At 48.1% G+C, this 7,706-nt stretch overlaps 1 long non-coding RNA gene across 1 annotated transcript; it reads right to left on the bottom strand.

Moving 5' to 3' along the window:
• Positions 1–4,477: 4,477 nt before the first annotated feature.
• On the bottom strand, positions 4,478–7,501 carry LOC119114886 (uncharacterized). Its single transcript, XR_005096083.1, has 2 exons — positions 7,368–7,501; positions 4,478–4,908 (listed from the first exon to the last, which is right to left on the bottom strand). It is a non-coding gene; the product is annotated as an uncharacterized LOC119114886 (long non-coding RNA).
• Positions 7,502–7,706: the final 205 nt, after the last annotated feature.

Raw genomic sequence — 7,706 nt, 5'->3', positions numbered from 1 at the left:
CGATATACGCATCAGTGTAGAAACTACGCGGTAGTCTTCCGAGAACCAATGGACGCAGCCGCATTTCTCACCGCAGACCTAGCCCGCGGCGGCATTGCGTCAGCTGACCTTTACCCGCCGCTCACAGACCGGCTCACAGACCGACATCCTGCCGTGGGGGCTGCCCAGGTGCTGCGCCACCAGAGGCCAGGTGGCGGGCGGTGAGTGACGGCCGGCAGAACAGCGACCTTCGACGGACCCGGATGTTTCGTGGCCGGCTGTCACAGGGACATTACCGCAGGCGAAGGATGACAAAGGTCGTCACATGTGACATTGCGGTGGTCGGACGTGTGGCGCCGCCCATCTTAGCACATATCAGTGTCTGATGTGCTTTGTTCTGTTGCGTGTTTACTCGCCATGCCAACTGCGAAAGTTTCTAAGGGCTCAACCATGCTCCATGTAGGATAATGTTACGGAAATTACACACCCGTAAAGCGATAGAACCCTCCTGTAGTGGCTCACAGGTTTTCACCCAATCAGTAGCTTTGCTAGATAAGAAGCTAATAGGCTTATCGCCAACAGGCACTCACTCAACTGCCATGTTTTACTCCTTTACCCCATGGTGTATGATCCATTTTAAGTACAGTTTACGCTCAGCCAGCGTGCAGTTTATCATCGTCACATCAGCGTACAGTTGATCGGCAACTAGCTCGCGTGCTGTTTTGGTTGTAGTACTCTGAGAATTTGGATACATTATTGCTTAACCACATGGCTTTTTCTTGCAATGTTGCATTATGGCAACAACCTCATCTCCCTCAATCCCATTCGATCGATGTCAGATATCGTTAATCAGAGCAGACACCCACGTGAAACTAACTGCACAATGCGGGTAAGGATGTTCTTATCAATAGACAACCCGAACACTGTTCGACTGGTGCGTGCGCCGGCAGTCGACCGAGAAACGACCAATGCCACCTTCTACCAACCTGACCTCGATTATAACATGCTGTGGATGAACCATGACATGATGGAATGTGAAAACGGCATAGTCTAGCTATTGTGTCTAAAATGCAACGGCAATATCTGCGCTGACCAGATGCGCTCTGTTCTTTTTTTATCGCTGTAACTGAAAACGCAAACCACGCCACACATGTCGACGTTGTCTCTTGAGGCTTGACTACAAGCCTAAGCGAACCAATTTGCAAGCAATCCCTCTTCTAAATTTATGCACAAAAGCCAAGCTACATTGACTTCTACCTGCTAATCTTAAGAAATATGGCTTTCCCAGTGCATCACTACCACCCGTTTGTGTGGGTTTCCCAAAGCCTGCACGCTCTATGCACCCCTGTTTTGGTGTCGCATGCAAGGGAAAACACTTCAGCCGGCAACAGAACAGCCCACTTGTCCCGTACCCAAAAGCGCGTCAAGCTGTTTTGACAGAGTCACTTTCAACACAAAAATCAGAGAAAAGCACTGAGCAATGATTGAATGGACCAGACAGATAATTAGATAAAAAAACAGAGCTACAATTTAAGACATTACAGCTAAGCAATGTTTCAGTACTATCCCATGGCAAAGAGTCTTGCCCCCACCTGTTATTGCCTGCATTTGCAAACACGGAAAAGGTACTTTGAAAGCTGTACATGGTGAGTATTGTGGCATTTAATAGACCATAGTCCTCGCATAGTCCTTGAATTATTTGGATCTGTCGATAGCGGGACAAGTAGTGAGAGAAGTATGCTATTTGCTCAAGCATTGAAGCGCATCGGCTGTTCCGCTGATGGTGGGTGACAACTGAGAGGTTAAAACGTACGACTTGAATATTCATATAGGCATACAGGGGTAAACAATTGGTGAATGAGTTAAGCTGACCAAGAGGAATCCCTTTTGTGACAACGATCAGGTAGCTGAGAGCGGGGACAGCGCAGCAGAGGAGGCAGAGGTAACAGCGTGGAAGAGTATTTGTTTTCTCCACCCCTAATTTTTGGGAGCCCTCTTTCTTGCAACTAAGGGCATCGTAACTACACAGAAAGTACCAAAACTCAGATCACGTGGGCCCCATTATTAAGATCGTTGGGATGGCCCCATTCTGTGCAAGAGAACGCCTGAAAAATCATGCCCATCCAACTTTAAACCCTTGGTGGCGCCTCTCCATGGTAGCGAAAAATGTGCAGTCAAACTCGGAAAATATTACTGATTGGCACCTCTGAAAACTAAATGCACAATGCCGCACTGAAAGTGACAGTCCAACGCACAAAATGACAGAACCCAGTCTGGCTAAGTGGGTGTAGCCACTGAGGAGTGATAGGACATTTCAGCCAAATTTTCCAGAATTGGTGGCTTGTGTCCTCCACTTTGAGCTTCCTCATCCCTCCACTGAGGGATGCGGCCGCCCTGTGGGCGTAAGTGAGGCTCGCAAACTGCCTTGTGGAGTCAGAATCCCTGCTCTTTCCAGGAAAACGAAATAAGACATTTTGATAGACACAATCCTTTCAACCCAGCCAAGTTTCCTTAAACATTCAGAGCGATGCAAATACAGCAGAGACACGAGCTGACAAAGCTTACTGGGCGGTTGGGAGGCCGAGCAGACGCTAGCCAGCGCCAGCAGGCAGACGATGGTCAGCACCGAAGCATGCATCGCTGGGAAGTGGCAGCTGTCCACGGCGGTGGCTCCCCCTCCGCGAGCTCCACCGTCTGCGTCAACCGCCCGCGGCAGGCATTACGCGGCGGTGAAGGTCAGCTGACGGCCGGCCCGTCACCTGGCGTGCTTCGGGACGTGCTCAGTCCCGCGGGCAGCGGGCTGACTGACGTCCCCATCACAATGATGGGCAAAACTGGTCCAAAAGTAAATGTGTGAAGAAATTGTTATCACTTTGGTTATTGACAGATATCTGGGAGCGTTGTATGAGAGAGATGGTGTACTGTCCAAACAATCACAGGGTGACTACTTTTCTAAGCTTTTCTTCGGAAAGACTTCATTGCCCACGAAAAAAAATGGGCACGCAGCATTTTAAAGCTTGCAGTTTACTTGGCTTGCTATTTCTTCCTGCAGAACCCGCTCGCCTCTGTGTAAGTCAAGCTCAAAAATACTTTGGTAGACCATACTGTACAACTCAGATGACGAAGAATCGAAGTGCGAGCCGTAAGGACACGAGAAAGTTACGCCACCAACGTCAAGGTCGACCTCTTAGTGTGATTTGATCGGCCGGTGTCCTCAAAATAGGCATCAAACTACCCAAGACCCGTCAAGTTTTGAAATTGTCTTTCCATCTCGCTCATGCATGAACATACAATCTAGGGATGCACAAACCATTAAGTAGCCTGGTGCTGCACTTTAATGTTGACTGCATAATTAGAGTTTGAAAGAAGTGAAACTAAGTAAGGGTTCATCAGAGCGTGTTTATAAGAAGGTTCCAAAAATTGAGAATCCTTCAAAAATGGAAATTCAGAAAAGGCGCGAAAACATATCTCATTATTCGGCATTTTTAGGATAAAAGTGCCGTTTAAATGCTGTATCATTCAGCGTTTCAAGTGTTATGCAAGTGCAGAGAACCTTCTCCCATTTGTCTACGTCTTCAGATACATTTCTTTATGTGCTCTTTTTCTGTGCTGCGCTGCACAGTGCATGATCAATGTATTGTTCATCTGCTTCAACGTCTCGCTCATTTTTTGATGATCAGATTTAGCCCAAGCCTTTTGGATTTCAGGTATTTCTGGAACCACAGTTTTCGCAAAGTAGTAATCGTTTTGAAAGCCGTACTCCTACCACCCGACTGTGTTATTCCAAGTCAACGGAGAGAGCTTGGCAATGAAAGTTTAACGCACCGCAACGCTTCGCATGGCCCGTCCTGCCCTCTGACGTCATCCAACCACTGACGTGGCTGCTGCCACTGGCTACGATCCATATCTGTCTAGTACGAATGGCCTTCCCCTGCCTTCTTACCTCTCACCCGTTAATTGAAACGAAGGATTTTGCTTCCCCTCACCGAATTGGTCAATCCATAATTTTGCGGCATGGACATTGCGGCAGCCCCTGAAAACTTGTCTTTTGAAAATGAATTTTGCAGGCGTTTGCTCCACCCCTCGAATTGGGTGCCTAAAGTAAATTTAAGTTATGATGCCCAGAGATGAAAGTTTTTCGTGCCGCTTCACCGAATGGGCGAATGCAGAAATGTTATCAAGGTGCAAGGCACAAAAATAAGTTGCCCATTGGAATAAAACTTGGTCCCCTTCTAAAATGGACGGGTTTAGACCTTTGAAATGGCCCGTTGGAATTTGGTGTCTCTTGAAAGGCTCGTCGTGCCCCGAAATGAAGGTTTTGATGTTCCTTCAACATGGGATTTTGGTGCCTCGAAGAGACACCGAAACTCATGTGGCCCAAAGGGGGGAAGGGAGGGGGGCATGATCCCGACGTCCTACTCTGGATGCGTGCCCGCACAAGTTTGCGCGTCGACCCACAATGAACGATGTTGTCTTTCGGAAGCATAAAAGAATGAACATTCGGATATCAAAGTTTATTAATCTGCTTTAACTGAAGTCGCTACTTAACCCATTTTCAAGTGATTCCTTTCAAAGGCATGAAGTCACATGCTCAAGGTGTGTCAAAACCCACGTAGCATATCAAGAAAACCACAAGATAGGCTGACTAATCGCCGGATGAGTTGTGGTTAAACATAGAAAAGCATTCACGTTTAGAATACGTGACACCGCACGCTAAAGCCCTGCAAATGAGCGCAAGACATCCGGAGGGGAATTGCTCATCCAGTACCATGCTTCACCCCTGGTAGGGATAGAAACATCTGGATCCACAGCCGTATGGACAGCAGATCTTCCCCGGAAGGCAGTCTTCCTGCGTGTGGCAGTGAATTCCTTCTATGTATTCGCATGTCGTGATAATGCCCTCATTGGATGGGCATCCTCTCCCGCCAGCTGTGAAAAATAGGGACTTATCAGCAACTAGCAAGCGCTCATCAATGCTCTTTTCAATTGCATGGTTACGAAACACTTTGCAAAGGAGGACGAGCACCAAAACGCCGATCATAGCGTGCACAATACACAAGGAGGGAAAAGTATGTCGAACTTTACCTGCCTCAGAGGTGACATGTGTGGCACACGATCAAGTTGATGATCTCGGGTCCCGCCCCATGCAAAATGTGTGACGCGTTACGCACGTGACGGCGCGCACAAGTCGGCGCCCCAGGCAGCGACTCAGGGCACGCGTGTGCAGAACGAGCCGTGACATTGGCTCAGCAAGGGGCACCAGCACTCTGATTTGCGTTGGGTCATTTGAGGACGAGCCATTGGTCCCGTGACGGTAGCGCAACGTTGGCCACAAGCGACCGGCCCACGTGGACACCCGGGATATGGTGTCAATAACTACCGGTGGGGTCAAAGCGAAAACTATAACACGACGGTGGAGTCATATTTCAGTTTTTTATGTCATGTCGGAACCCAAACCTGTCACGGCATGCAGGCTACCGCCACCTTCCGCACGCCCCCTTCGCGCCCTTTGATTGGGCCTCCATTTACCCCCACGCCGCTGTGCGCATGTAGCCCACGCCCACACACCGCACAGGGGCTATGCATGCCCTGAGTCGGCGGGCTTCATGTTGTTGGTTACCATCAACACCGTCACAGACCGCTCGGTCTGCCCTTGCGGGGCCAGGCTGTGCCAGCTTTGGTGCAGCATACCGCCGTCGGTGTCAATATCCAATGCCTGGAGGCCTGGGGAAGTCCAACCATCGCGGATCCCGTGAATGGCCATTTGGAAGGCAGTGTTTACAAAGTGCCCGTTGCGAACAGGGAGAGAGATTCGCTGCGAGAACAACATATTCCCTTTCGATAAAACGAGTTTTATTGGGCTGGCAGCGTAAGGTACATATGTTGAGTCTGAAAAGGACTGGAATACCCAGGGGATGAGGGAATTATCCACCGTCGACCCTTGTTTCCATCCAAGACCCTCAAAAACACCAAACATCTCTCCTTTGATCGTAAGCATTTGATGTGTTCGAACCTGGAATTAAGTTAGGTGAGTGTAACGGGGAAAGTACATGGTACCCTGTGCATTAGGTGTGGTAATTGTATCATAATAAAAAACTAGGTGATCCTATTCTTCTTATCTTAGGTGGAGTGATTCCATCCCACATGAATTAAGTAGCGTGATTCTATCGCATAAAAGTCTAGCGGCGATAGACACTGCGTGGTCCCACTGAGCCCAACATGATATAAAACATCATGATTATACTCAAACAATGGAATTTTCTTCTCGTAGTAGGTTTTTGCCATTCGAAGGCACAGAACTCGATTAAAAAATCTAAAGTTGTAACCGGTTTGAGATTTGCTGAAGATGCAAGGGGCCTTGTGGGATTTCGGCCACTTCAGTTTGAGGATCCTTTAGTTTCATCGGGAAGATATCTTCCTCTGTGTTACATGAAGGGATACATGTAGTGGGTATATGTGCACATGACATGCGTTTTTTCCAGAGATTAACTGATTTTACCATTCTGAGCCAAGAACTTCGCAACATATCCGGTGACACAAACTTGTAAAAGACGAAGCAGTTTTGGTTTTTAAATACCATCAAGGTTGGGCATGACAACACGACTGGAACGACTACCCACCATTAACTTCATAATGCCGCACGGAAAGTGACAGACCAATGCACAAAATAAATAAAAAAAAACGCCGTGTGGTATAAGCGGTAGAAGCCACTGGGGGGTGCAAGGAAACGTTTCGACTAAATTTTCCAAAATTGACGGTTCGTCTCCTCCACTTTTGCTCATCAAATGCACATCTTGCCTTCTTTTCACGTTAGAAACTTCGTATGCAGGTCAGATTGCTCCAGATTTCAGTTTGATCTCTCCAATCAAGATTTGTCCCACCTCGATTTGAAAGTTGCGGTTGCACCTCGGGGCATGAGTGACAGAGATCTAACATACCAAAACTAGTGGGGCCAAAAATTCCCTGGAAGGATTTGGGTATACCAAAGAGCCGCTTTCAAGTTCAACATGTAAAAGGTAGCAACAATCTCCCTTCATTCACATGATGTAGCTATCTTCCGGGTGTTTCTCTTGGCGCGTATTGATATGCAGACCTTGCGAGTGAAGACGGGTCCAGTGGGTGGCCATTATTGACTTTAGGAACCCTACCACAACCTTTTTTAGCTTATGGTGTGAATGCAAAAACAAAGCGCAAAGTAACAACATTTCAGGTGCTGGGAATTTTCTGAGACTGGGAAACCGCTCTGTGTACTCATAATTCTTGCTCTTTCTGGGAAACAAAATAAGAAAAATAAATTTGAATAGACACAATGTATTTAACCCAACCAAGTTTCCTTGAACAGTCAGAGCGATGCGGATACAGCAGAGACACGAGCTGACAATGCTTACTGGGCGGATGGGAGGCCGAGCAGACGCCGGCCATCGCCAGCAGGCAGACGATGGTCAGCACCGAAGCACGCATCGCTGGGAAGTGACAGCTGTCCACGGCGGTGGCTCCCCCTCCGCTAGCCCCCACTGTTTGTGTCAACCGCCCACGGTAAATGCCGCGACGGTAAAGGTCAGATGTCGGCCGGCCCGTCACCTGGCGTGATTCGGGAAGGGCATACCCTTGCGGGCAACGGTAGTGACTCACAGCTCCCATCACAATGATGGGCAAAACTTGTCCAAAAAAGGTGCGATTTAATTTGTATCACTTTGATTATTCACAGATTTCTGGAAAAGTTGTGT

The sequence above is a fragment of the Pollicipes pollicipes genome, unplaced genomic scaffold (genome assembly GCF_011947565.3).
Source record: "Pollicipes pollicipes isolate AB1234 unplaced genomic scaffold, Ppol_2.1 Scaffold_3087;HRSCAF=3621_pilon_pilon_pilon, whole genome shotgun sequence".
NCBI lineage: Eukaryota > Metazoa > Arthropoda > Thecostraca > Pollicipedomorpha > Pollicipedidae > Pollicipes > Pollicipes pollicipes.
Note: the sequence above shows the minus strand (reverse complement) of the source record. Positions and strands in the feature narration are given on the sequence as shown.